At 37.8% G+C, this 3060-nt stretch overlaps 1 pseudogene; it reads left to right on the top strand.

The window, feature by feature from the left end:
• The first annotated feature begins 257 nt into the window (after positions 1-257).
• LOC150031289 (beta-galactosidase 7 pseudogene) lies at positions 258-2639 on the top strand (annotated as a pseudogene).
• Positions 2640-3060: the final 421 nt, after the last annotated feature.

Here is a 3060-nt window from a genome sequence, read left to right as displayed (position 1 = left end):
GCTAAATTCACTTACATTATTCCTATATTTAGAATTCATCAACAAATAGAGTACAAAGATTGATGGAAAGACCTATCACATATTTACGTAGATTCCTTGTATATAAACACATTGATTCCAACATAAACGAAACGCCTAAAGTTGTAAAATCAAAGATGGCTTAACTTCATGTTCTTGTTTTCCTCTCTTTGCTAACTTAAAAATGCTTTTCTTTTTGAAAGGAAACAGTGTCTCCTTGATTCAAAATTGCCCATAATTATCATGGTGAACGACGTGTTATCTTCTCAGGATCAATTCATTATCCACGCAGCACCGAAGCAATGTGGCCTGATCTTATTCAAAAAGCTAAAGATGGTGGACTTGATGCAATCGAGACGTACATTTTTTGGGATCGCCACGAACCTCGACGACGAAAATATGATTTCTCTGGACATCTAAACTTTATCAAATTCTTCCAACTCGTTCAAGAGGCTGGGCTATATGTTGTGATGAGGATTGGTCCTTACGTGTGTGCCGAGTGGAACTATGGAGGCTTTCCACTGTGGTTGCATAATATGCCGGGAATCCAACTTCGAACTGACAATCAAGTCTACAAGAATGAAATGCAAACTTTCACGACAAAGATAGTGAATATGTGCAAACAAGCCAACCTCTTTGCATCACAAGGGGGGCCAATAATCTTAGCTCAAATCGAGAACGAGTATGGAAACGTGATGACCCCATATGGAAGCGCAGGAAAAACATATATCAACTGGTGTGCTCAAATGGCTGAATCTCTCAATATTGGTGTTCCATAGATCATGTGCCAACAAAGTGATGCCCCACAACCTATCATCAATACATGCAATGGATTCTATTGTGATAACTTTAGTCCTAACAATCCTAAGAGCCCAAAAATGTTTACTGAAAATTAGGTGGGATGGTTCAAGAAATGGGGCGATAAAGACCCTTATAGAAGTGCAGAAGATGTAGCTTTTTCTGTGGCAAGATTTTTTCAATCTGGTGGTGTGTTTAACAACTATTACATGTATCATGGGGGCACAAACTTTGGAAGAACATCGGGAGGTCCATTCATTACTACGTCGTATGATTACAACGCCCCACTTGATGAATATGGAAACGTGAATCAACCCAAATGGGGACATCTCAAACAACTCCACGAATCCATCAAAATGGGAGAGAAGATTCTCACCAACGGCACCCGTTCAGACCAAAAATTTGGTAGCTTTGTTACTTTAACGAAATTCTCCAACCCCACAGTAGGGGAGTGGTTTTGTTTTTTGAGCAACACTGATGCCAGCAATGATGCTACCATAGATTTGCAGGCAGATGGAAAGTACTTTGTACCAGCTTGGTCTGTGAGCATTCTTAACGGTTGCAACAAAGAGCTTTTCAACACTGCAAAGATCAATTCCCAAACATCTATGTTTGTGAAGGTGCAGAATGAGAAGGAAAATACACAACTGACATGGGTTTGGGCTCCGGAGCCCATGAGAGATACTCTACAAGGAAAAGGTACATTTAATGCAAACTTTCTTTTGGAACAAAAAGGAACCACGGTTGATTTTAATGACTACTTGTGGTATATGACAAATGTTGAAACTAATTCAACATCTTCACTTCAAAATGTAACTCTACAAGTGAATACAAAAGGTCATGTGCTTCATGCCTTTGTTAATAGACGGTACATTGGATCGCAATGGGGAAGCAATGGCCAGAGTTTTGTATTTGAGAAACCCATTCTATTAAAAGTCGGAACCAACACCATAACCCTTTTGAGTGCAATAGTAGGATTGAAAAATTATGATGCATTTTATGACACGGTGCCAACTGGAATTGATGGAGGTCCCATTTATCTTATTGGAGATGGAAATGTCACAACTGATTTGTCATCAAATTTATGGTCTTATAAGGTTGGATTAAATGGAGAAATGAAGCAACTTTACAACCCAATGTTCTCACAGAGAACAAAATGGAGCACATTAAATAAAAAATCTATTGGCAGGAGAATGACATGGTACAAAACAAGCTTTAAGACACCTTCAGGAATTGACCCTGTAGCATTGGACATGCAGGGAATGGGAAAAGGTCAGGCTTGGGTAAATGGACAAAGCATAGGTCGATTTTGGCCTTCTTTCATTGTTGGCAATGATAGTTGCAGCGCAACCTGTGATTATAGAGGCGCATATGACCCTAGCAAGTGCGTTGGAAATTGTGGGAATCCTTCCCAAAGATGGTATCATGTTCCAAGATCGTTTCTATCGGATGACACCAACACGTTGGTTTTGTTTGAAGAAATTGGTGGAAATCCTCAACAAGTCATAGTTCAGACCATCACTATAGGAACAATATGTGGAAATGCTAATGAAGGAAGTACGTTAGAGTTGTCTTGTCAGGGAGGGCATATCATCTCTGAGATCCAATTTGCTAGCTATGGAAATCCAGAGGGAAAATGTGGTTCATTCAAAAAAGGTTCATGGGATGTTTCAAATAGTGCTCTTTTGGTAGAAAAGACTTGCATTGGTATGGAAAATTGTTCAATTGATGTATCTGCAAAGTCGTTTGGATTGGGCAATGCTACTAATTTATCTGCAAGATTAGCAGTTCAAGCACTATGCTCAAAGAATCGAGTAATGTAATATATATATATATTATCATTCGAGCTAACAAATTGATTTTCTTTCCTTTTTGTGGTATGATTTATTAATCACAAACCTGAGAGAAATTAGAAACGTCAAAACAAGTTTTTCTTCTTAAAAATAAAAAAAAAATGATAAAATATTCCGAAGCTTCGTCTAAATAATCTAAACAACAAATAATCTGTTAGTAGAAATTATCTAACACCCAATAATAATCTAAACATGCTATTAGTATTAGCTTCTATCACTTGTAACATGCTATCAGTAGTAGCTTCTATCAACCATAACCACTGAACACCTTTTTGCCCCTTTCTTGTCGTTCCCAAACATTTATAAGTCCATTTTCTTTTCGATGATAGCTTCTATCACTGATAAACATGCTATTAGTGATAACTTCTAGGCATTCCACTTACATTTTAGT

The sequence above is a fragment of the Benincasa hispida genome, unplaced genomic scaffold (genome assembly GCF_027475165.1).
Source record: "Benincasa hispida cultivar pf3 unplaced genomic scaffold, pf3_genome.v1.1 HicScf1328, whole genome shotgun sequence".
Lineage (NCBI taxonomy): Eukaryota > Viridiplantae > Streptophyta > Magnoliopsida > Cucurbitales > Cucurbitaceae > Benincasa > Benincasa hispida.
The sequence above is the reverse complement of the archived record's forward strand: the minus strand, read 5'-3'. Positions and strand labels throughout refer to the sequence as shown.